The sequence below is a fragment of the Rattus norvegicus genome, chromosome 17 (assembly GCF_036323735.1).
Source record: "Rattus norvegicus strain BN/NHsdMcwi chromosome 17, GRCr8, whole genome shotgun sequence".
In the NCBI taxonomy this organism is placed as follows: Eukaryota; Metazoa; Chordata; class Mammalia; order Rodentia; family Muridae; genus Rattus; species Rattus norvegicus.
The window spans coordinates 79,063,074-79,090,000 of NC_086035.1; the positions used below are offsets into that span (position 1 = coordinate 79,063,074).

The 26,927-nt window shown below is 43.9% G+C and overlaps 1 protein-coding gene and 1 long non-coding RNA gene across 3 annotated transcripts in view; both read right to left on the minus strand.

Annotated features, from left to right (window-relative positions):
* Positions 1–26,927, minus strand: part of Frmd4a (FERM domain containing 4A) — a 590,863-nt gene that overhangs the window by 486,012 nt on the left and 77,924 nt on the right. The window lies entirely within an intron of this gene.
* The window catches only part of LOC134482744 (uncharacterized), an 81,732-nt gene continuing 55,036 nt past the window's right edge, over positions 232–26,927 (minus strand). For both annotated transcript variants that reach the window (XR_010059261.1, XR_010059260.1), the window contains exon 2: positions 232–26,927. This exon is cut by the window's right edge. This is a non-coding gene — a long non-coding RNA (uncharacterized LOC134482744).

Below are 26,927 nucleotides of genomic sequence, written 5' to 3' on the forward strand. Positions count from 1 at the left end.
TACCTCATGGGAGAGCCTGACTGGGACAGATACAAAATCCAGACACTCTTCCTACAGTCTCCCAGCGCTAACCCTCCATGGTGTGATCTGGGGAGGACTCAGCACTGTCCTCTTCCTCTCGAGTCTTATTAGTACAGTTTAGGTATTAGTATTTCACTAATACTTATTGATAGGATGCTGTGTGGTGCTTCGATTGATACATGCTATATGTGCTGATCATGTTCAACCCTCTTTCTTCTTCTGCACCCTTCCCAGTCCTTAGTAATCTGTATTCTATTTGCAGGCCGGTTTATTGTTAACTTCATGTGCAAGAGAGGCATGCAGCACCTGTTTCTAGGTTTCTGGATTATTTACATAAAGCCCCCTAGTTCCATCCAGTGATAGAATATCTGTTCTTCCTCCTCCTCGTGGACGAATAACACCCCCTGCACTCTCTACCCTCTCTGTGTTCTCTCTCTCTCTCTGTGTGTGTGTGTGTTATGTGTGTATGTTAAGTGTGTGTGAATGTGATATATGTATATGTTATGTGTGAGTGTATGAGTGTGTGTGTGTGTGTGTGTGTGTGTGTGTGTGTGTGTGATGCATTCTTTATCCTCTTGACTGTGAGTCTATACCCAGAAACAAATCCAGAAGTGGAATGGCCGAATCGTACAACGCTTCTGTGTTCAGGAAAGGCTATTTTGTTTTCCATTGCAACTAAATTAATCTCGCCATTTTCTTTAAAACTGGACCGGTAGGTTTAAATGATCATCTTTTAATAGTAGAGAAGATCCAAGCCTATCTATATTTGTTAATTCAAATTCAAAAGGAATTCTCATGCCAACAATTTTATGTCGGAACCCATCAGGGTTACCGAAGGGGCTGTGGTTCTGTGTTGAATCTGGAGAAAGCTTCATTTGTTTCCTAGAAACCATCCTATGGCTGTTGTCCCTCTTGAGGGATGGTAACTGACCCTGGACGGTTTAGATATCCCTGTCTTCTGTTGAAGATCATCTTCTACTTGCCCACCAGCACTTGCATGCTGTATGCATCCAATGTCTCAATTTTAGTTCATCAGTGAAGTATGAAATAATTTTAAAATGACATATCTTTCGATATTCAAAGAAGACTCAACTGGCAAGGAAAATTTACATGATGTTAATTATTTTTTGTGCATATAAATTAGCTGCGAAATCATTAGAAACTCTTGTGTGTTTGTGTTCTTTATTGGCAGTGAAGACTAATTATCAAGTAACCTCCGTCAGCCTCTCTTAGCAAAAGGTTTCATTATTCCATGTGAAGCAGCTTTGAATTTGGAACTAGAGGAGCTGGCGAGAATAGCTAAGAATGAACTCACTGCTGAGCAGACCTGTGAGGTAAGGACAGATATTCGGGGGTCTTAGAGTTAAGCTCTTCCATGAAAGGCAGGGAGGAAGTGAGTGCAAGAGTGGGAGGAAGGGACAGTGAGAGACAGACAGAAACGTCGGGGACAACAGACTTTATGAATTCACAGCATAAAGGATACAAGTTAGAAGCTACCTCTAAGCCATTCAAAGTGTGATGTCATTGCATAGGGCCCTTCTAGTTGTACTGGGGCCACACCCTTGCTCCCATGTTCAGTCATGAATTTAAATAGATGAGCTCAGGACAGGACCAGAGTGAAGCCTTTGCAAAGACTCCTATTGCTTACATTTTCTTGTGGTACTACTATCTCTTGGCGACTCAGTGGGCTCTGGAATGAATAAGACATTAGAACCACTGGTAAGAGGACTCCCACTTCTCAGGAGATGAAGCCTGTTATGGCCTCCATTTCTGGATGAAGCAGGTATTGGGTTTTTGTTTTGTGTTTATTGCTATCTCTATAAGATCACTGTAGTAGCCAAGAATTCCCCTCATTTCTTCCTCCACACTAGCCAAAGCCAGCTCCTAGAAAGAGCTGTCCTATGGAAGGCAATGAATTCCAGTACTGCGGGAGCCTAGGTACAATCTTTACAGCCCGTGGCTTACGAGAGTCTCCCATCTGCTATTTGAAGGGGCAACTGTGACTGGAGGGAACAGGCTGACGTCCTTCCACCTCCCTGTTGTTGAACAGTACACTCCACGGTTGTTCAGGTGCCTGCAGCATGATCTCCCCGCCCCTAGACCTTCACACTCCTATTAATTCATCCCGGCTAAAAGTCTAACTGAACTCAATCATCTGCAGAAACAGGCTTTGCTCGGTGTCCCCTCAAATCCCTCCTGTGATAAGATCACTTGGTGCCAGGAGACCCTCAGAGTCCACAGCTCTGCAGGGATAAGAAGACTGCCCATTTAACGAAGAGGAAAGGGATGATCTGCTCCTCCAAGGAAGAGACCTAGATCTGCGCTGCCTTACTAAAAACCAAAAAAACAAACAAAAAACACTACGAGTACAAGCCTGTTTCTAAAGGATGTCTTAAAATCAACAATTTTTGTTTCTAAACATGGAGCAAGCACCTCCAGAGGGACCCCTTCCTCTGAGAGGCTCCTTGGCATGTGGTGGTTTCCTGTGGTCTTTGTAGCTCTCCTAGAACCCTTGACACTGGATGGTCTTTACTTTCCCTGTGCCAATCTTCCCATGAGATGGGGGTCCTGGGAGAGCCTGGCTAAATTTTATTTTCTTTTGTCTCCTTCCTTCAATGTCATCCCTCAGAACAAAGATCATGTTTCCAGCTGTTTAGGACTGGTTAATACAGACCTGAGGATGCACACCTGGGCTCCAGCATTTGGGGTGCTTTCCATTAGTTTGAGGCTCAGGGTGGCTTCGTAATTCATTCCTGGACTACAGAGTAAGACCCTATCTCAAACAAACATGTCTCAAAGGTGACACACATCTATAATCCCAGTATCTGGGAGAGAAGATTAGAGATCATCCCGAGACAAACAGTAATAAGGTCAATCAGGGCTCCATGAGCCTAAAACACATTTACAATCCAAAAGACGGGCTAATACATTTGCCTGTGAAGTAGTTCACAGTGTTAAAATTGCTTGCGTTTTTGTTAAATTCTGAAGTGTTTTTCTTGCAAAGAGTTTTCAGATACCAGCATCCTGTGAGACAGCCTACCGGGGTAAAACTCTAATTATAATATTCATCCATTGACTCAATCTCTTCTATCATTTGCAAAGGAAGCTGGTTAGACAGACACACATGTATGTCCTACCATCTACTTCTATTTCTCAGCAGAAATTAGTAATTTAGTATTGGGGTTTTCTAGCTATTGTCTCTGACAAGCTTGTGAGGGTCAGAATTTCTTGTTGTGTCTAGGACCATCTCAAGGTTCAATTTCTTAACTCATGTCATCCCTGAGGGCAGCCTCTGGGCGGTCTTGCTATATACCATCTATTGCTGGTTCCCATGGCAACTATCATAGACAGCACATCACAAAGGTCTTTCTTATTTATTTGCCATGGGAGCAAAGAATCCAGTCTCATGTCGCCCTCTCTCATGTCACCTTCTATAAACATATATCCCCCCCAAGGTCCCCTCTGCTATGTTAGACACTGTTTACATGCCAGGGACTCTCCCAAATCAGTCATTAAACAGCCAGCTTTCTCTCCTGAGCCTTGACCATCCATGCCATAGCCACAGCCAATAGGCTCAAAGCTGTGTTCATACTACTCATAGCAGGAGCCCTCTGTGCTCCCATGCCTTACCCTTGGAGGCTTAGGTCATAGAAATTCACCACTTCACAGTTATGGTAGCTGAATGCCCTAGTTCAGTGGTCGCCAGGGTTGATCACCAGGTTGTAGAAATATAAGTCATAAAGGAGAAATTGTTCTAGCTCTTCCCACTTGGTGTTGAGATTAACAATTTTTACCTGTGTCTTCTCCTATCTGTGTACAAATGTCATTTGTTATAAAGACATGGGGTACTAGGATTTGAACACACGAATATTGAGGAGATGCAATTCAACTCCAGCACTATCCTTAACCTTTGCCCTCCTCCACCTTCAGCAGCAAAGCCATCAATAACCCCATGGATTCTGTATTCAAAGTATTCCCTATCTCGGTAGCCACCACCAGGTGGGCTTCTGCATCACTTTTTGTCTCCTGGTAGATTTCTTTCCTCTTCTCCAACTGTGTGCTCCCTCCCCAAGACACTACTTGGTTCTTTGAACCCTGACCAAGAGGGTTTCCTCTGAAACATTTCTGTTGCTTTTAGTGAACTTCGGGGGTGACCATGATGGTCAGTGTCAAGTCAAAATTTGTTAGCACAGGTTCTACACGAGCCCTAGGAGGCTCTGGCCCTTGCTTACTGAGCCTCATTAATTTATTGCCCTCCTGAAACTCCTGTATAGACAAAGAGATTTACCTACTGTGTCTATCCCTTCCAAGGGGACAAATTTCCTGTTGAACCCAGAACTTCAAACATGCTTCTTCTCAACTTGGAACTTTTTGGCTCATGCCTTTCCCCATACTGTTCTAGCCATCATAAACCCTCAGCTGAACACCACATCAAGACTGCATGAAATGCCCCCTTCTTACTTCACATAACATCTCTTCTGTGTTTGCCGTGAAATAACAACGTGGTTCATCTTAATAGAACACGTAGACTAGAATCTTTGAGATGGGTTAGACTTTGTCTGTAACCCCCCACAATTGCCTCCTTCCCTCCCTTTTCATTGGTTCCCAACCCACAAGTGGCAACGAACAGCATTGCTAAGTATTTAGGGGATAGAATTACTTCACAATCATTTATCTAACAAAGCATTCTGACCACATTGCATTTTAATCAAACTAATTTATTCTTAAAGCTTCTGATGTTAGGAGAAAAAATCGTCTTCTAGCAAATTTGATGGGCTAGAATTCAAATTTGATATACTCATAGACAGCACACCGACAATATTTTCATGAAAGCACAGTGAACACATAAGGCCTGTCTGATTGGGACTATCCCATTTAAGGGTGTTGTTGAACACAATTGTTATGATGCCCTATTGACTTTACAAGTGCTCTGCGTGATTAAATATATATATATATATATATAATATACATATATATTATATATATATATATTTCCATCCGCTGGTTTGCAGATGTTTAATTTTGTAGAAGGAAATAGCATTTTGTTTTTCTGGATCTCTTTTTTGTTCTTTAATTGGATATTTTCTTTATTTACATTTCAAATGTTATCCCTTTTCCTGGTTTCCCCTCCAGAACCCCCCACCCCCATTCCATTTAGGATCAAGAGTGACAACAGGAAAGATTTGTAAGAAGTCTTTTTAAAGCATTATTTTAAAGTCTGTGTATGTTTGTAAGGACCCATATTAGTGCAGTACCCCAAAAATTACCAGAGGAAGGCGTCGTATCCCCCAAAGCTGGAGGACAGGAGGTTGTTAGTGGACTGGCATTAGTGCTGGGAACTGAACTCAGCTTCTCTAGAAGAGCAGCCAGGGCACCCAACACAAGGCTCAGATTTTTAATACAGAGAAAACAATAGAAATGAATTTGAGCCAACTTGCATTCAAGCCAACAGGGGAAATTCATGTATCTGGAGTAATTGAGTTAATGCAGATTAAGTTCTGGAAGAAAACAAATCACCAAATTTCCATTTGTTTATTTTTTTTAGTAATTGAAAAATATATCCAATTAATTTCCTCATATTAAGAAAAATCGTGACCAAAGCCTCACTGTTTAAAAGCGGGGAGTGGGATAGGGATAAGAGGGAGGTCCATTTAGCTTCTCACCTCTCTCCATGAGTCTTCTCAAGGCTGCTCAGTAGCTGGTTTCCATGCTAAGTGCTCCCTCGGTGCCGTTTTAACCAGGGTACAATATAAGCATGAAACTACAGCCTATAGCCTAACGTAAGCACTTCTGGGATTGCCTGTTCACATGGATTTTCCCTTATCATCGTGACTTCTTTACATAGCTGCCTCTCTAAGACAAAATCACATACGGAAATGGAACCAGAGTGGGATGTACAGATATTATTGAATATAATAGTATGATAATTATATGTAGTTATATACTACAATTCAATATATAATCAATTCTATACAAAACATATAAGTTCTTTTAATATATATATATATATATATATATATATCTGTAAAAATGCATTTGAATCTATCTTCCTCTTCCCCCATCTCTTGAAGAACTGACGCCTCACAGGTACAAGACAAACACTGCCACCGAGCTATACCCTTAGACCCCCTGCTGTTTTCCTTTTACTTTTCAAACTTTCCTAATAAATTACACACCAACACCACAAAGTGCATGCACACACGCGTGCGCACACACACACACCTCTTTTAGTTAAAAACCCAAGCACTTTAAAGTCAATCAATTCTATATAAAACATAAAAAGAAAAGTGAGTCTCCCTGGAGTCATGATACTGAAACACAGCTCAAAGCTCTCGCATTGTAGGGTCATTCTGCCCCACATCAAAACTAGAATTGTCCTCTGAACTCTAAAAGTTGAGTTCATGCCCTCTGAGAATTGGTAGAAAAATCCAATTTGCTTTATTCTGTCCATGCCCAGAGGAGGGCTGACTTAATTGTGAGAAAGGTGTGTGCATGTGTGGGCGTGTGTGTGTGTGTGTGTGTACACGTGCCTCTGAGTGTGTGCATGTGTGTGTGCTTCTGTGTGTGTGTGTGTGTGTGTGTGTGTGTGTGTACACTTCATGGTGTTTGTTATACCTCCTCACAGACTGTGGATAGTCACTATTATGGCAGATTTCCAAAGTCAGAAACCTACCACCCTAGTCTTCCAGGCATTATGGGTCAAAGTCACTAAGGAACCTTTTATTGGTTGTCACTACTGAGAAGATGGTTAAGATGTAGAGTCTGGATACCACCAAAATGGAAAGAAGGCTGCCTCTGTTCATTATCAGCTGTGTGTCATGAGCAAATTTCCTTAGCTATTGTAGGCCTCAGCTTCCCAACCTATAAAATGGGAACAGAAAGTCTCTATGTCACAAAATTAATATGAGTGTCCCCAAAATAGACTACCCAGTAATGCTGACACCCAGCAGGTGCCTCATAATAGCAGCTGTTAATATCACTCGCGTCTGTCCCAGCTTCATGATTTCTACTCCTAAGAACCCACAGATTCCCCTAAGCCCATGCGATAACTTGTTGTACAGACAGGGTTGTAGAGTAGGGAAAAACAGTCTTTATTATTTTCATATTTATTGTTGAGCCCAGGCCTCTGAGCATAGCAGGCGGCACCCAAGCCATACCCCTAAATCCAAATGTAAATTTATGAGTTAGACAGTCTGTATCCCATCTCGCCCATGGCACAAACCAGTAGCATGATTCTTGGGCGCTTTCGAAACCCTTTCGAGATTTGTTATTTTTGTCTCTAAATGGGAATAACATATACACCGCAGGACTATTGTGAGCAACAGGCAATGCTCACAGGGATACCTTGGACAGCGTAAGCAATCATTAAATGTTTACTGTTTAAATATTTAATGTTTGCAAAGCCACAAGAATAGGGACAGAGTAGGGGAAAATATAACCAGGTAAGCCAAACGGCTAATTGCTTTTGGATCTCTACAAAAGAATGCTGTTAGCACAGGCAGAAGACAAGAAGTTCCGTGTGATGGTAGCTCCCAGGCTGCCCAGCTGGTTTCTGTAACGTGCGTACTGATGTCAGATTTGGACGCGGATTCAGCCTTTGTGTGTGTGGGCATGCGAATCTCTGTTCATGTACAATGGGTACACATGCATGTCAGGACCAGAGGGGTGGTCCTGGATGTCCTCCTTAGCTGCTGCTTTCCACCTTATTTTTTTAATCTGTCTCTCGCTGAACCTGGAGCTTGCTGATCTACCTGTTTCTGTGTCCCTAGTTTTGGGTTTTAAGATGTATATTCTGGTAGGCCCGGCTTTTTAATTCGACGCTAAACTCAAGATTTTATGCTTGCACAACAAGCACTTTCCCCACTGAGCCATCTCCTCAGCCCCTCACCTTCCTGGTGGTTTTAACCTGGTATTTATAAGACCAGAGAGGTGTTTTTGTAAGTCATTTTACAACCCTACATCTAAGTGACAGAGGGAAGAGAGCCTAACGGGACAGCGTTTTACCACTGATGACAACCCACACATCTTTGCTTGGATGGCGTATGAAGGTAGAGGGGTTTAAGAAACGTCTGCTTAGCTAATGGATAAGAAATGAGATGTTTTTCCCTGGCCCACCTAGAACACATGTTCTTCCTGTGCTCAGAGTGGAGAAGCAGATAAAAGAAATGCATGGCCCATGACTGCATGCTTGACATCACATTTCTGAAGATACTGATCGTGATTCCCTGCTTCCTAGGACTTCTCCTGGGGAAGGAGAGGAAAATGTCCAGGGTTATGTGTGTCAGCCACAGATACCCTGCACCAGATCAGGTGATGTCTGCGTGTACTGATGCTACGTCTGTGAACACCTGAGGCAGCCCACAACATCGAAACATCGCATGACGTTCTTATCTGCAACTTGCTTTCCCTTGTGTCTACTGGGTGCCTCCCAGGGATTCCTGAGTTGATAAGAAACTAGGCCTGAGGGAGTCCCTTACAGTCAGTAACCAACACACCAAATACAGGGGTGCTTTGAGTTGTTGCTCTAAAATGCAGCCATGGCAGGGTGTAGGCTTGAGTTGGCAGTCTAAAAGCACATCTACTATCAAGGTAAGTCCTGTGATTTTATAATATAGGCCACACACAGTCAGAGGAGCCCTGGCTGTGTTCTGGAAATAGAGCTTGACAGTCCTGCCCGAACTGCCTGATAAAACCAATTCTTTCTTATGTCTGTGTCTCTGAGCCTTGAGCGACTGGGAAGTCTACGCTGAGCATTTAGTTTCTTCTCTTGTATCCTTCCTAGACCTACATCCAATAACAAACCGATGGCTCTCCATTAGATCAGTCACTCCTATACGGATCCATAGATTACAGAGGAACAGAGTCACCAAAAATGGCTCGGAGCACAGACTCTAAGACATTAATGACCACTGTATTTTCTTAACTATTGCTTCTAGTTTGCCACTATAGAAATACATGACGGAGACAGAGAGATGCCTTTCATCTCATTCCTTCAAAACAAAAGAAAAGACTCTCTGTAGTCCAGGATGGTTGTGTGCTAGGGTTAAAGATGGCTGTCACCATGTGCTGCTCTCTGCTGAATCAGTAATTATTCCACCTGTAGCTTGTGCTGAATCCATATCTCAGTCTGGGCTGCATCATTGGGGAAGAGTAAACTATCCCGTCTCTTGGAAGGGCCACATCCCTTTCTCCTTTCCACCACACTTACCTCTGAATAGCTACAAAGAGCTTTATGGTTATCTATATATACACTTTTTGAATAAAAATAACCATAAAGATAATCTATCTCTTTATCTATCCTGTGGTCTGTAATACAACTTCCATGTCGATGTAAGTCGTGCCCCGTTTTGCAGTGGGGTGTTGTGACTGAGAATTACGCCTGCCAGCGTGGGTATTACAGGAGCAGCCATAGCCACATGTTCTATTGTTGAGCCTTCTACCAAGGTCTCTCCGGTCAGCCCCAGACAGCTGTGCAGTTGCAGTGTTCGAAGGAAGGATTGGAGAGGCCCACACTACAGCAGAGTGTCTTCTGTCCTTGGGAATACTCGCTCATCTTGCCATCTGTCAGGCAAGGGAAGTCATTAGAATTGAGCTGCCAGGAGTTTCAAACACATGGAATAAATACATATTGTAATCCCTATTCCAAATGTTTGCCAAGAGTTTTCTAAGATTCCAGTCTTTGAGGGGACTAAAGAGATAGTTCAGTGGGAAAAGTGTTGGTTTTTTTGTTTGTTTGTTTTGTGTTTTTTCCATACAACCATGGTTCTCAGAAACATAAGTTCAATTCCCCAAATCCATAGGCACACATGGTTAATCCTAGAGCATGGGAGGCAAAGACAAGTGACTCTCAGGGGGTTCTGGCCAACAAGCCTAGCCTACCTGACAAACTTCAAGTCAATGAGAGACTATGGCTCCAAAAATTCCAAGGTGAATGGCATTCAAGGAACAATGTCTAAGGTTGTCCTTTGGCTTCCACATGCACACACATACATGTGCACTCACACAAATGTGCACATACATATACATAAAAATCCAACCTTTGACATTCAAGAATACAAGAACACTAGGGACATAGAAGAGTGGTAGAGCATCTGCCTAGCATGCACAAACTCTTGGGTTGAATTTCTATCACTTTACAAACAAACAACAGCCTCTTTAAGGGCTAGCAAAGTAGTACATTATAAGAACAAATGTTCACTCTGCATGAGGCACTAGTCTCTCCCTTAGCATTGAAATCAATGGATATACAAACAAATGAACAAATAAATAGATGAGAGAGAGAGAGAGAAGAGAAGAGAAGAGAAGAGAAGAGAAAGAGAAGGAGAAGGAGAAAGAGAGAGAGGTAAAGATGTGACTTCCCAAGATAAAAAGCTCTAACCATTTTCCATAACAAGCATTCAGCAAGAAGACTATAATCTAGCCTCCTCTGTGGAGTCTCTCTCTACACATTCTCTCTTTCATTCACATTCTTGAAGACTTTCTACAAGGGATGGTCTTCTTGGTGTTCTAACCCTTCCATAGGAAGCAATAAAGCACAAAGATGAAAACCTTTCCAGCCTCACCCCAGATCCTTTAGAGAGACATCTTTCCCCAAGTATGATGCCTCTGCCATGAGCTGTTGGCTTCATCTTTTAGCAGGACGGATAAAGGCTTTTGGTTGTAATGCAAGAAAGTGATTCTGGCAGATTCAAGCCAAAGAAATACTGCTGCAAAGTTCTGTGGGAATTACTGAAGAAAGACACCAGAGAACAAGAGACATGGGATGAGTGAGATGTAAGAGTCAAGTTGCAATGGGATACTGGCCCACAGCATTGAACAATTAACTCTCGCTAAACCTTGCATGGCCCCTTTTACTCTCCAACTGCTACTATATGGTATGTGCTGTGGCAATGCTGAAGTCCAGGCAGGGACATCCAATTGGCAGGGTCTCAGTCACAAACATATGTTCAGTCCAGCCTGGGCAACAGGAGCCTGCAGTTCTCTTTTTTTTATTTTTTTTTTTATTATTTTTTCCGGAGCTGGGGACCGAACCCAGGGCCTTCTGCTTGCTAGGCAAGCGCTCTACCACTGAGCTAAATCCCCAACCCCGAGCCTGCAGTTCTCAATGCATGGAAGGTTCTCCAATGTCAGCAAGTGGCTCAGAAGGTGGTCATCCAAGAAGTAAGTGGACAATCAATCCGTCAGGTAAATATCAGAATGGAAAAGACATCAATGTAAGGATAATGGATGTTTTGAGGAAAATTTACCCCTCTCCTTTGTGAACCTGGGCCTTGGGTCTTAGCCTACTTCTGTGCAAAGAACAGATAAGACCATCTTTGCTGAAGATTCAAAAAATGGTCTTGGTTTGGGACCCCTTCAGGGCAGAGTATGAATACTCTATCCCTCAGGACTTGATGAAAGGAGCGTGGAGGGCAGGGAAGAAGGAACACCACCTCGTGAAATTGATCAGGCTTCACACTGACACAGGACAGAAGGGAATGGGGATCACTGAAGATCTCTAAGGAGCCTTGTAGACTGTGTCTAAAACCTGCCTCTTTTGGAATGGGGAGCTGAGCAGTCCCCTAGTTCTTATCCCACTGGGTTGAAAACTGTTCCCATGGATCAATTCCTGATTTAGAATTAGTGGGCTGTGAGGAACTCAGAAGACACCATGGTACTATTCAGTTAAGTGAGTTTCTGAGCACTCAAGGGTGCTGTCTCACCATTGCTCTGACGCTCACTGAAGAGCAAGTGACCTGTGGCAGAGCCTGTGTCAGCACAGCAAGTCACAGTTCAGTAATGCGGCATTCGGGGATCAGAAGTCACATACTAAGTCATATTCCCAATACTCGCTGGGCAGACCCACTTCACCAGGGATCAGTCACATGCTTTTCTCTTTGTTAGACATAGAAAGAAGAGAGAAGGAAAAAAAGAAAGAAAGAAAGAAAGAAAGAAAGAAAGGGAGGAAGAAAGAAAGAGAAGGAGGAAGAGGAGGAAGAAAAGGAGGAGAAGAAGAGAAAAAGAAGAAGAAAGAAAGAAAGAAAGAAGGAGGAGGGGGAGGAGGAGGAGGAGGAAGAAGAAGAGGAGGAGGAGGAGGAAGAAACAACCCCAGGCCTCTTTGGCTGTTGCCCATTATCTAATGGGATAATGTGAGGAATTCCCAAGTGGGAGTCAAGTGCTATTCATTATTTTGAACACTTTATGTCCCTTCTGGGATTCCGTTGTTTATTCTGGGTCAGCTGAAACATTGAGTACTGAGCCTGCTGCTGCTGCTGGCTGAGGTCATCCTCTGACATTCGCTAGCAGCAAAGAAGCCCTGGTTTCTAACCGGCTAGTAGTAGCATTTGCAACCCTGTTCGATCCATGACACCCCAGGGTCCAGGAATAGGTCTGCCCTGTTGATGCAGCTCTTAATCCCACCTCTACGCATGTCTGTCACCTATAAACGGCTAAGCAGCAATGGCTGCTCTCATGGTCAAGCCCCCTCCGTTGCTCCCTCTTCGGGTTGTGCCCAAGAACTTTCCCTGCCATTAACAATGAGAGACCAGCTCTACCACACCAGCGTCTTCTGCCAGCTCCCTTGTGCCAAACGCATTGCAAAGCCCTTTCTTCTCCCAGCCAGCTGATTCTCGTGCTCTCTGCCAAGGAACTAAAAATAATTATGCCCCACATTTACAGGAGAAGCAGAGGCTTTCCTAGATGAAATATCTCTCCTGGTGAGGCTTAGCAATAAGCAAGAGAAACTACAGGTGAGCTCAGCCACGATCCCAGAGCCAGGGACTCACCACTGTGCTGTTCTGCTAACTAATTGGATTATCAGTCACTTTGTTTCTTCCTTCGGAAAATAATTTCATACCTGGCTCCATTATTTCTCTAAAGACCCCGTTACATGGTTGTTTCCTTTTTCCCTTTTGTTTTTACAGGAAGATGCTCTCTTCCCCCTGCCGATTGATTTCTATTCTTCCTTCCTTGCACCCTGTAATCATACCTGTGTATGTCTCTAATATGGAGAATGCAGAATGCAGGAGGGTCTGACATTTCACCCCAAAACTGCTGGTGTTTTAATCATCTGGCACGTTCATAAAACGTATCCGAGAGACACCTCCTTCCTTTTCTGTTCTTTGGTGGGGATGAGCAGGAACGTTGAGGAGTCGGAGGTCTGAAATAGAGACGCTGCCTACATTGTGTGACTTTGGATGGATTATTACACCCATGAACGTCGTAATTTACTCTAGTTAAATGTGGGTTTACAGAATTGGTTTTTAAAAGATTTATTTTATTTATACAAGCACACCATGTAGCTATCCTCAGACTGACCAGAAGAGGGCATTGGATTCAATTAGAGATGGGTGTGAGCTACTACGTGGTTGCTGGGAATTGAACTCAGGACCTCTGGAAGAGCAGTCAGTGCTCTTAATCACTGAGCCATCTCTGTAGCACTATATAATTGTTTTTTAAAAAGGCTTCTTGAGAACTGTTGCTTTAGACCTGGCAAAAATAGGGTGGTGAAGTCAGGGCGGGTTTTAATTCAGCTTTAATCTAAATTCTTAGATTGTGTGGATCTCAGACCGGCTGTTGAGACGCCATGTTCTGGCCTCAGAGAGCAAGCAGGAAGGGGACCAGTGAGCAGGCGCTTGTCCCAAACAGTGGCTTGGCTTTTGGAGACACATGTTTAGGGGACACTTTGCTGAGATGGTACATCCTTTAAAACGTTAATTGCCCTAAAATCTAGGCGTGGTAGCACACATTAATAATCCCAGTGCTGGGGAAAGGAGACAGGGGGAGTTCCAGGGCTTGTTGGCCAGCCAGCACACCCTACTGGGTGGGCATCAGGCCAATGAGAGACAAACTTCAAAGAACAAGGTTGATTTTTTTTAAGGAATGACTCTAGAGATTATCCTCTGGCCTACACATGGACACACACTCACCCACACATTCACAGACACACACACACTCACACAGACACACATACGCACACTCACACTCACATATACACATACATACAAACAGACACACATTCACACACATATAAACATACACACAGACACACACACACGCACATACACACAAATACACACTCACACACACATACACACAGACACACATATGCACACTCACACAGACACACACACATACACACAGACACACACTCACACACATATAAATACACACAGACACACACACACGCACATACACACACATACACACATATACACACACACGCACATACACACACATACACACATATACACACTCACACACACATACACACATACACACAGACACACACTCACACACATATAAATACACACAGACACACACTCACACATACACACTCACATACACATACATACATGCCCTCTCATACACATGTAAACTGCCCCCCACATAATCCCATACTTACCCCAAACAATAAACAGTCTATAGTGTCATCCTTTATACCTCAGAAGTGGAACTTTAATCTACATTATATCAGAAGATGGTCTGAAGCAGGGTCCTTATATGTATCCCAGGATGTCTCACAACTCATAGCAGTTCTTCTGCCTCAGTTCCCTGAGTGCTGGGATTACAATAGGTGCCATCACACCCGACTAACTGATATTCTAAACCAGTGTCTATTTGGGGTGAGCGTTGTTTATGTGCAAAGCGACGTTAGTTGTTGCCACAGTCCCACTGGTGACACGGGAATGACATTCTCATTATTTCCTCCCTGGGCTCTTCCCTTCCCTCCTGGCCTTCCCTAGAAGAGGTGGGATGGACACATTCTAAATCTAGTGCCAGCATACAGCTCTATGTCTACAGTGAAAGTCAGTCAAGAAATCACACAGGCAGAGAGGTGTGACAACTATCGAAGATTTCTCAGCCCACGTCCCTCTTCTTGTGTGCATGTGACATTTCTGTCATGTGTGTGTCAGGTCCTTCCCTCAGCAAGACTGCTGGCATAGGATGATAAATAGAGCCATGATCCACAATGTTCTCCACCCCTCCACATGCTGGCAAAGGTCGCCTAGCAACTGTTGTTATGGGCAACACTAGCGTGTTTAGTTTAATTCGGTGGCAACAAGACATCTTTGGTCTCCTGTAGAAGGTTCAAGTTTATGCCCTAGAGAACAGGAGTCCTTCACAAATGCATGGAGGTTATAGTCTCACTACGACCTGCTCAAGGTTTAACTGTTACTTTTAATACTGCTCACTGAGTGAGCGCGAAAGGCCAGGTCCCAAAACTATTGCGCCTTCTAGGCAGGCAGTGGGAAAGGGCTCGAGTCTGATTTTTATTACAAGGTAACAGCTTGGCCTCTTTCTCTTCCCTACTTAATATTCACAACACCGACTTCAAAAATGATTTCCAAACTATGAAGCTTGTTGCAGGAATAAAAAGCCAAGGGGTGGGGGGTGGGGAGCACAAAAGTGGGGAAAATCCTTTATTAAGCCCCTGCTGGGATTCTCTCCTCTTTAATGCACTTGAAAAAAAAATCCTGGACCATTTTTGCATTGAGATGCAGCAACAGAACTGCATGGAAAATGCCTATGTTGGTGGATTACACTACCCCCTACTGATTGATCCTCTTAATGGCCCGGTGTTTTGCAAAGACAGCAGTTGCTTCTGTTCTGCTGGCTATTAATTCAGCCTCGTACGGCCTGGCTGTTGTAATAAGAGCAGAGCATCTCCCACCAAAATTCAGGGCTTTCAAGCTACATGATAACAGAGCTCCATAAAACAACCCATATTAAAAGAATGACCCATAAAACAACATAATAAAACATCCTGGCTAACGTGACATTTCATTTCACATCTCCGTATTTATAAAACAGCCACTCGGCGCCCATTCACAGAAGAAAGGGAGGTCAAGCAAAGCCAGCTTTTCCCCCTGAAGCTCTCTCTGGGAAAAACCAAACCAAAACCAAACCAAAACACAACAGCAGTGTGGCAGGAGTTGTTACCTGGTAGTTAGGTCACAACACTCCCTGCCTCCATTTCTTTGGATTCCACAGAAATAGAATTTGGTAAAGGGAAATAGTCATATGAAGTTTTGCTGAATGGGGAGGGAAAAAATTTCTGATTCCTTCCCTAGGGTAGCCATGGACACTTTAGAGTCTGTAGAAAGTCTTGAGACAAATAGATCTATAAAGTACACAGATCTGCCTATGCAACAGGTTGCCCTTCCCTGGGGTGAGTGAACTGGGCCTCTGTTCTGTTTTATGTGTGTCCTACTGAAAAACAATGGAGTTTGTGGGGTGTGAGGTCCCGCTGATGAATCAGACCTCTGCATCTTCAGGCTCTCTCCTTTGACAGGTAGAGAGTTGGAGCTTCTCTCTGGCTTTTGTTTGGTTTATTTGTTTGCTTTTGTTTTTAAGATCTGCAAGCCTGTCAAACTGAAGTGTGCAAAGTCAGATAGTTGACGGGAGGGGACAGGTGTCTCTCTTTAGAACACCTTCTCTCCTGCCACAACTTCAGCACAGTTACAGAACTTTCTGAAGTAACTCCTGGAATCTTCCTGCCAAAGTCAGCTTCTCCCCAAGGCCCCTGACAACCTTAGATCCTGATAAAACTCATCATTCCATAATTAAGATTTTTTTCCTTTGCTGTAAGACAGATTTTATCAGAAGTTTCTTTTTAAATCGGTGTAGAATCATGGTGGTGCACGTTTTAGCCTCAGTTACCTGAGAAGATGAGGCGGGAGCTTTATTCAAGAGCAGCCTGGACACCACAGGGAGACTCTGCCTTGACCTGCAGTCAAATACTTGCAGACTGGAAAGTCACTAACACTGGGCTCCTTACTCACAATCTGTAGCCTGTGAAACCAGCGACTGAAACAGAAGGACTTTGATTATTGTGCAAAAGAATGTGCTCTAGCCTGTATTTCTGCCCCAGGTAGAGGCTGGACATTGTGGTTAGCCCAAAAGATCACCATCTAGCCAGAGGTCTTCTGGGAGAGAATAAAATCATACCATTACCCCTCTCTCAAGGGTTAATCAAAATGATCCTGTCAATCACCTAGACATGAAAACACTCCTAAGGAATCTGATCTGGGGAGTTTAAGAAATCCATCCAGAGCCTGCCCCACCCGGGGATCCAGCCCATATACACACAGCCACCAAACCCAGTCACTATTGCGGATGCCAAGAAGTACATGCTGACAGGAGCCTCATATAGCTGTCTCCTGAGAGGCTCCACCAGAGCCTGACAAATACAGAGGTTGATGCTCTTAGCCAACCATTGGACTGAGAATGGAGTCCCCAAATGGAAGAGTTAGAGAAAGGACTGAAGGAGCTGAAGAACAACACTATCAACCAACCAGACCCTCCAGGGCTCCCAGGGACTAAACCACCATCCCAAGAGAACACAAGGATGGACCTATGGCTCCATCCACGTATGTAGCAGAGGATGGCCTTGTCGGACATCAATGGGAAGAGAGACCCTTGGTCCTGTCAAGGCTCCATGCCCTTGTGTAGGGGAATGTCAGGGCAGGGAGGTGGGAGGGAGTGGGTGGGTGAGGGAGCACCCTCACAGAAGCAGGGGTTGGGGGGGATGGGATAGCGGAAAGGGGGATAACATTTAAAATGTAAATAAAAATGCAATTAAAAAGAAGCAATACTATAGAAACTGAGAGTGTAGCTCAGCACAAGAGTCAAGTGTGGTGGTGCAGAGTTATCATCCCAGCTCTGGGACAACAGAGACAGCAGCCAGGACTCACTAGCCAGGCAGCCTAACTTAATGAGTGAGTTCCAGGCCAGAGAGAACCAGTCTCACAAAACAAGATGCCCATATGGAACAATACCCGAGGTTTACCTCTGGCCTCCACGCATAATTGCACAAGCTCACACACAATACAATGTATTATAAAACTTAGCTAAAACACAGATTGAGAAATAGACGCTCTTGGCTACTGTTCACTCTCCTCCCTTGATAGTGTGCTCTACCCAAGATGCCATTGGCAACCATCCAGCCTCACTTCTCAAGAGTATGGGCTCCACAGTGGTCTTCATGGCTATTGTCCCTTCCCATCCCTTGACAATGTGCTCTGCACAACGGTTGGCTCGTCCCTTGTCCACTTTCACTCCCCAAGCATGTGCTCTACATAACGTCCCCCCTGGCTACTGTCCACTCTCGTTCCCTGAGACTGTTCTCTGCTCTGATCCTTTGGCCATTGCCCATTCTCACTCTTGAGAGTGCCCCTGCATTGCCCTGAGACACATCCCATGTATTTATCCACAGTGCTCTCTGTGCGTCATGTCTGAACTTCTCAGTGAGCATCAAAGAACTAGGAAGCTGACAGACGGTCGGGATGAGATCCTGGTAGCAAAATAACAATGAAAATGAACAAAATAGACAAGCCCCAAATCTTCAGTTTTTTGGAAATCTGTGCACGGTTTGAAAATGTCAGGAGGTTCAGATCGGTGTCTTCGAAGCTGCTAATTGACGCTCAAATTACTTTGTTAGTCAATGCAGAACTTTGTGCTGATTTTAATCCCTTCTACCACTTATTGGGAAGGGTTTTAATTCCCTTAAACACAAAACAACAAGACCTAAATGAGAACTGAACAGAGAGATATACTATTCGAGTAACAATAAAGGCCCACTACTGTAAAACTTCTGGTCAAGAGACTAGAATCTCTGGTCATAGTAGAGGCCTAATATTCTAATTGGGCCAAGTCAATGTCCTAGCCAAGGGACCACTCCTAGGGGGTTGGGCTAGCCTTAAGCTCTGCTAAAAAGGTAGGTGGAACAAATATTCCTCCCGCAAGAAAATACACTCTTCCTTCTCAGAATTCCCACCCACCAGCATAGCTCCTGGGGTGGTGTGACTGAAAATGGCCCCCATAGGGAGTGACACTATTAGGAGGTATGACCTTGCTGGAGGAAGTGTGTCACTGGGGGTGGTCTTTGAGGATTCAGAAGCTCAAGCCAGACCCACGACCACTCTCTCTTCCTGCTGCCTGTCAATCCAGAGACGTAGGCGTAGACCTCTAGGCTCCTTCTCCAGCACCATGTCTGCCTGCATGCCGCCATGCTTCCTGCCATGATGATAATGGACTGAGCCTCAGAACCTGTAAGCCAGGCCCAATTCAGTGTTTTCCTTTATAAGAATTATTATGTTTGCTGTGTCTCTTCATAGCAATAGAAACCCTAAGAAAAACAGAAGTTCCCATGTAAACTGAGCTGACATGAGATTAGGCTTTTTTGTTTACTTTTTTCTATCTCTCTTTTTCAGATGATAGCCAGACCTAATATACTTTTCTGGTACTTTGTGTTTCCTTGTGTTTTCCCCAAAGCCTCCATTCCTTTGATGTGGTGGACTGCCATGTTGGTAGCTCAGAAAGCATGAAATTTTCCCCTTTTCTCTTTTGCCTACTCTGGGAAGCTGGTGAAATTTATAGGCTGCCTGCCCTGAGGAGGTTTTTTTTTTGTTGTTTTTTGTTTTTGTTTTTTTTTATTTAGCTTGTTTTCTTTTTCTTTTGTTTGTTTTGTTTTCAATGCATTTAAAAAACTTAATAAAATTGTCCTAGGGGCTCCACTCCATTTGAGCCAATTCTCAAATTACTTTATTAATAGAGACTAAGTACCTCAAGGAGAAACTGATTTCCTTGGTATATCTGGAAACTATGAAGTCATTCCCCAGAATTTTGGTAGCAATAAGGCCAGAAGAGAAAAACAAAAAGGTAAAAATACAAACAAACAAAAAAGTACTGAATATTCACCTCTCCCTGGAAGGACAGAAACGTGGTTCTCAGAACACCAAGACCACCCTTGGGGGGTATTATGGTTTAGATGTAAAGTGTCCTGCATGGGCTCATATATTTGAACCCATAGGCCTCAGTTGGTGGGGCCGCCTGGGGTCATTATGAAAATCTTTGGACATGGAGCTGGAATTGCAGAAGTAGGATGCTAGGACCAGTGTTAAGGTTGTAGGTCATCTAACTTCCCTTCCTGCCTAAACTTTCTGCTTCCTGGTGGGTGCCACATAACAAGAAATTATCATACATTCCCATCATGACTGTCTTAGGATTTTACTGCTGTGAACAGACACCATGACCAAAGCAACTCTTATAAGGACAAGATTTAATTGGAGCTGGCTTACAGATTCAGAAGTTCAGTCCATTATCATCAAGGCAGGAGCATGGCAGCATCTAGGCAGATGGGGCTGGAAGAGCTGAGAGTTCTACCTCTTCATCTGAAGGCAGCTAGGACAAGGGTATTAAAGCCTATGCCCACAGTGACACACCTACTAGAATAAGGCCACACTTCCTAATAGAGCCATTCCCTGGGCAAACATATACATACCATCACAATGGTGTTCTAAGCCTGATGCCTTCCTCTGGTCCAAGAGCAAATAAAACACTCCTGCCTTTAGGTTGATTCTATCAGGTATTTGGCAATGACAAAGCAGGGACTAATGTAGTTGAAATTACAGAGATTTGGCATCCTTGGGGTGTCTTTTGTTTCCCGAAGCATTGGTTACATGAGGTTGCCATGGTTGGAAGGCTAAGCACACAGTAGGTAATCTGGACGGTTGTCATTTGCTCAGACAATGCTGAGTACTAAGCACAGTCAGCCTGCATTAGTGGCTACCAAACTAGGTATACTGGATGGTTTTGTGCACTGAGTTGACACAAGTTAGAGTCATCAGAGAGGAAGGAGCCTCTGTTGACAAAATACCTCCATGATATCTAGCTATAATGCATTTTATCAACTATTGACCAATGGTGGAGGACCCAGACCATTGTGGGTGGTGCCATACCTGGATTGGTGGTCCTAGGTTCTATAAGAAAGCAGTCAGAACATACGATGGGAAGCAAACCAGTAAGGGTGAGCACTCTCCATGGCCTTTGAATCAACTCCTGCCTCCTGGTTCTAGCTCTGCTTGAGTCCTAACTTCCTCCAATGATCTGGGAATATAAGCTGAGTAAACTCGTTCCTTGCCAAATTGCTCTTTTGGTCATGGTGTTTTGTTGCAGCAATAGCAACCCTAACTAAGATACTAAGGAAGAAATTACTGCTGTTATCTCTACACCTGGTTCTTAAAGTGTCTGTATCTGGTGCCACAGCCTAAGCACACAGAAGAGAGCAGACCCTTTTCACACTTGAGAGACAAGAGGGGTAGTAAAGGGCCCCATTTCAAAAGTTAAAGGACAAACACTGATGGGAACATAAATACAAATTCCAAGGATAAGATACTTGTTGAAATCCAGTGTCTCATAGAGGGTGGAGAGGGGTGGGTGAGCGTCTAAAAAATAGGCTCTAAACTTCCCCAAGTGTTCCTTCTTCCATAGTAGCATGAAGTCAGAAACACCTAGCACACCTACAAGTCTGATGCTAACTGAAATTAAAAGAATTCCTCAAATTAAATCTATTCTTGTAATTCTCCACGGGACGGCATCTCTATTATTAGATCTTGCAGACATTCCTTACTTGGCACTGCTAAGGATCTTGGAGAAGTTCGGTGATATATAGCCTGTAGGTATAGGTAGTATATTAGAGGTAATAAAAAATGACAAAAGTCCAATAAAGCCATATAAAGGATAACTTGTGCATTTCTATGTTCTTTTTAAGGATTTAAGGTATAACCCATGCCTCTAGCCATGACCTCTGGAGAAAATTACAAAGTAAAACAAGGAGTAGGGAGTAATAAATGCCAAATTAAGCCATGATCAATGAGACACAAGAGGGACTCTGTCCTTTGCACAAATAATGTGAAGCAGAGCCACAAGGAGTCCCTGGCTCTTCCTGGACAGGGCAGGCACAGAGAAAAACCTCAAAGGGATAAGATAATACAGCCAGTAAACGGGAGAGCGATACAGCCACTACAGAAGGCAGCATGAAAGCCACTCAAAGAATAATATAACTACATGATATCCAACCTTCATTTTCAACCTGAATGGATTGAGAATCACCATGATCAGCATGGAAACATATCTCAGCACATGTGTGTGTGTGTGTGTGTGTGTGTGTGTTTGTGTGTGTGTGTGTGTGCGCGCGCGTGCGTGTGTGTCTAGAAAGGCTTAATTGAAGAAGGAAAACCCACCCTGTATGTGGGTGGTGGTATTATTTATAGGTTGAGTGGAGTAGACAGGAGAGAGATGCCAACATTCCTCCTCTGCTTCTTGACTGTGGCCTCAACATGACCAGCTACCTCTCACATCTGCCACCATACTTCCCCCACTGTGATAGACTGTACCCCTCAGAACTGTGAGCCAAGATAAACCTTCCCTTTATTAAGTTGCCCTTTGTCAGGTATTAACAGTGCTTGAGACAATGGCTTTTCTATCAGAGTGAGGAGCCACGGGCAGATTTATGATACAAGATATAAATACTTATACCATATAAGCAAGATCGAGAGTTACTTGCTATTACTGTGTAGCCTAGTCTGGTTTTACTATAAAATAAAACAAAACTGTATACTAAGGCAGTTTATATAGTGTATAATCTTGTAATAACCCTGTAAAGAGACAGCATATGCCATTTTCTTCAGATAGAGCAATTATGTCCTAAAGATTAATCAAGGGGATAGGGAGATGGCTAAGTGGGTGAAGTGCTTGCCTTGCAAGTTTAAGAATCTGAGTTTTGATAGCTAACTCCCATATTGTACCAGTTTCCTTTATCTATCAACTTGATACAACCCAAACTCACTGGGAAGTGAGTCTTTATGAGGAATTATCTAGACCAGGTTAGCGTGTGGGCACGTTTATAGGAGATTGCCTCGGACTATACAAGGGAGGAGAGAGCCAGCCATGAGCTAGCAACAATACAAACATATCTTTCCTTTATGCCCTTGACTGTGGATGTGATACTTGAAGCCCCCGCTTTGTCTTCCCTATAAGAATGAACTATAATGTGGGACTGTAAGCCAAGTGAACCTTTTCCTTCCCTAGTTTGCTTTTTATTCGGGTCTTTTTAATTGCAGAAACAGAAATGAAACTAGAATATGCATAAAAATCCAGGTGTGACACCACAAGTATGTAACACAAACAGCTAGGGGAGGGTGGGGCAGAAGATGAGCAGAGCCCAGGGCTCGGCGGGCAGCCATTCTAGCCAAAACTATTAGCTCCAGATTCTGTGAGAGACCTTGCCTCAAAGAACAAGATAGGCAGTGATTATTAAAGACATTGATTTAGATCTCTGGCCTCAACAGGCACATCTTCATGTATTCCTACCCCATATAACAATTAAAACGAAATATCACTCAGCAGAGCAGCGCTTGTGAGCAGATTCTGATACATAAGATTCCAAAAACCTGCATTCAACCACAATTCTGCACTCCCTTTAATATTTGTGAACATCTACCTCAAATCATCGTCTACCATCCCAAGGAAGGAAGATGCAGTCTGTTTCTCTTTATCTACCTCTAGATAGACACAGTCTTTGCAGAAGAACAATTGTGTTGGATAAGCAGGGATCTTCTGAGTAAAGATAGCCCCGAGTACAGAATCTGCATATAGGCATCCCTCCCCACACCCATGCTGTCTGATGGGAGCCCTTGGCAACCTAACACTCATCCAATCACAAAGCTTTTTCACAAAAGCTACACAACCCTGGACTTGAGCCCACAGGTTTATGAGTTCCTGTCACCTTCTGAAATTTCCAGAGACAGGAGCAGTGGTAAAGGGCAGTTGGCTAAGTCCCCGCTGCAGGTCAGCATGGAGAACAGGCATGGCTGCCGGAGACAGGTCCCTGGGTTCATCAGTAAGGTGAGGCTCTGAGGCATGGGCAGGTGGCCTTTCACCTACTTCAGTCACCTCACAAGCAAAATGGTGATAATGTCTACCCCAAGGGATGCACATGTGGAAAAATTGAGTCCACATCTCAACTCACAGGATGTATATCCAGGAGAATTCTGGCGATAGATAGATAGATAGATAGATAGATAGATAGATAGATAGATAGATAGATAGAACCCAGTCATCATCAGAGCAGCTTCCTCCTGTAGCGGATGGGAAGAGAGACCCACAGACGGACATTATGCAGAGAGTGAGAGTCATTGGAGCACTCTGCCCTAAACGCCATGTCTCCATCAAATCCTGCCCTCAAGGTTCAGGGAAAGACTGTAGGGATCAAGCAGGGGGTGGGGTGGGGTGGGGGAAATCCAGGAGAACAAGGTCCTCTGAATCAATATGAACAAAGCTTACATGAACTCAGAGACTGCGGTAGCATGCAGAGGGTCTGCAGGGGTCGGCACCGGGTCCTCTGTGGATATCATGGCTTCCAGTTTTGTGGTTTTTGTGGGACTCTGTATATTAGTGTCTAATTCTTGTGCCTTCTCTTTGGCTCCCTTTCATGTATATTTGTGTGTGTGTGTGTGTGTGTGTGTGTGTATGTGTGTGTGTGTGTGTGAAATATATAAAAGTAAATATTTATATAATATATAGTATATAGCAGATAGTATATAACATATAACAAAACATATTATATATTGTATATATAAGTATGTAATATGTAATATTCAACATGCAACATGTAACAAGTAACACATGATATGTAATATGTAATACAAAATATGCAGTGAGTTATGTAACCTATAACCTGTACCCTGTACATATAACCGTAATATAAGATTGTATTATAATATAGTTACATATTGTAACTATAAGATGATATAATTATATTATATTATATTATAAGATAAAGCAAAACCAGGGGTGTGTATGTGTGTGTGTATGTGTGTGTGTGTATGTTCTGATGTATTAGCTTTTGTTTTATCTCATAATATTTTATTATTATCCCCCAGAAGCCTATTTGTTTTCTATGGAGAGACAGAAAGGGAGTAGGGGATCCCGATGGGAGGGAAGGGGAAGGGAACTTGAAGGACTTGTGGGAGGGGAAGCTACAATCAGTTTATAACATGTGAGGGAAAATTTTATTTCCAACGAAAGAGAAACAACACAAAGCAGCTTCTGGATCCTGCAGAGTTCTGGATCCTGAAAACTGACATTAAAGTCCTAATGCCTGGTACTTTAGAGTGTGGTTGTCTTGGGAGATGGAGTCTCTGAAGAGGTAATTAAGTAAAATAAAGTCACTGGAGGGCTCTAATGCAACAGGACTGAAGTCTGTAAAAAGAGGAATTTGAGACAGATGCACAGGAGGACCATGACCCTACAACCACCTGCCAGCCATGAAGGAACTCTCAGGAGCCAACCCTGCTGATCCCTTGACCTTGGGTTCCAGTATCTGTCAGAGTGAGAAAGGACATTTCTGCTTTCTAACCATCCCAGTCTGAGGTGCTCTGCTAGGGCAGCCTGAGCAAACTGATACCTACTGTCATGGTTGCCACAGCAGCTCACAAAAGAGGCTAGAGACATCCTTAGCAGGCCTTAAGATAGAGCGCCGTATCCACAGAGTCAGAATGGCACCAGGGCTACTTGATCTGTTATTAGGAGGGCTCCCCAAATACACAGGTCCAGCATGAAGCTCCGGAGAAAGCCTTATCAACATTCGAGTTTTTGTTGGGTCACCTAAGTCTTCTAAGATCTAATGAAAGGGCTTGGTCTTCTATGCAAGACTGTTAGAGAGCTGGGTAAAACAATTTACCAGGGTGAAATGTTTTATCATAACTAAATACAACCCCCAATTTTCTGGCCACAGGGCATTCATTAGTTTTTGAAAACTAGCACAGAAACAAGAAGTGCTGGTTCAAAGCCCATCTATACACACCTACATACATACACATGTATACAAGCATTAACACGAGTGCATACGCACACGCACGCGCGAGCGCACACACACACACACACACACACACTCACACCCTACATGCCCTCAATTCAATGAGTCATAAATAATTAAATTACTTGACCAAAGACAAAGTACACTAGACAAGTGTGTATGATACCATTTCTCAGACACTGTGGAACTCTAAGCCAGAGAGGGAAGCAAGGACTGTCATCAAGGCACTGAAACCATAGGGAAGAATGCTTTTGCTCCACGTGGTAACTAAAATATGCATCTGACAGCAAGAAGAGAAGGGGTTGGGCTTAGAGGTAGAAGAGGAAGGCAGCTGTTGTCTGTCTGTAAAACTTCCAGAGATCAGGTACAGCCCTGTAGATGGGACAATGCCTGCCAACACACTGGGTGACCCTCAGAACTGTCAGAGGGCAGATTAGTTTCCCTGGAGAGGAGGATTTTCTCAAAGGAGAGATTACTCCACTCTACCCAGGTGGGGCATCATACAAACAACTGGCTCAGATCAACACCGCCCTCCTTGGAATACAGACATAAACCGCTGGCCACACAGAAGGTCCAGTTAAGCCAAGAGCAGGAAAGCAAGACGGGAGAAGGCACTCAGCCCACTCTTCTCCTGGAGGAGTCAGTTTCCCCTCTGCATGGCTGCAGGGAACTTCTGAGAGTAGCTCATTTCAACCTAGGTCTCTTCCACAGGGTCTCCGTTGAGCTGTGTACCTGAGCAACCGGACTCCGGCCTCAGGCCCTGGAGCGCAGACATTTTCACAGTGCCTAGAAGGACAGCAACCTGGAAACACAGCTCTTGGCGTCTGCCGACTATGATATTACATTCTCGCTATTTTCTTTTTCTGTTGAAATAGGTTAACAAGGAGATGGGGCTTATCGTTCTCCCTCCCCGTTTCCCCTCTCTTCTCTCCTCTGTCTATTTCACTCTCTGCCTGTTTTTGACTCCCTCCCTCCCTCTGTCCCTCCCTCCCTCTCTCACTTTCCCTCTCCCCCCACTTCCAGGTCAGTTTTCTGGACTGCAGCACAAAGCTCTATATGTTGCCACCTGGTAACTTCAGCTTGCTGCATTGGCTCCATGAGGTCAGGTTCCAGTTATGAAGGGGTGAGCAGAAGCCTCTGGGATAAAGTTGACATACGCACGCATGCACGCACGCACGCACGCACGCACACACCGCGGAAGGCTCAGACTTGGGCAGAGTGCCAGCCTCTATTCCTTCCTTATGCTCGCTGTGGAGAAATAGTAGAT